This window comes from Penaeus monodon, chromosome 34, assembly GCF_015228065.2.
Source record: "Penaeus monodon isolate SGIC_2016 chromosome 34, NSTDA_Pmon_1, whole genome shotgun sequence".
Classification (NCBI taxonomy): domain Eukaryota; kingdom Metazoa; phylum Arthropoda; class Malacostraca; order Decapoda; family Penaeidae; genus Penaeus; species Penaeus monodon.
Window position 1 is genome coordinate 29,213,439 of NC_051419.1, and position 294 is coordinate 29,213,732.

The 294-nt window shown below is 47.3% G+C and overlaps 1 pseudogene; it reads right to left on the reverse strand.

Moving 5' to 3' along the window:
- Positions 1–294, reverse strand: part of LOC119594873 — a 10,251-nt pseudogene that overhangs the window by 5,564 nt on the left and 4,393 nt on the right.

The following is a 294-nucleotide window of genomic DNA, read 5'->3' on the forward strand; positions in this document are numbered from 1 at the left end:
TGCAACAAGCAGGACTCACCCCCTGGAAGCTGGGATGTGTGGCAATACGAATGATACGCGCCCCAGACAGCTGCGGGAAATCATAGTTCTGGAACTGGTTGCTACGTCCATGGCAACGAGGTTCACCTGAGGTTTTAAACCTTGCGCAAGAGCTGACATCACCGAGTCTTTGGACACATTTCCCTCTACGCCCCTAGGGAAAAAAGGGGGGGGAAATAGGGGAAATTTAACTAATATGCATTAAAGAGGGATGGTTATCATATACTCATATGTAACAACTACAGATCTTAGACA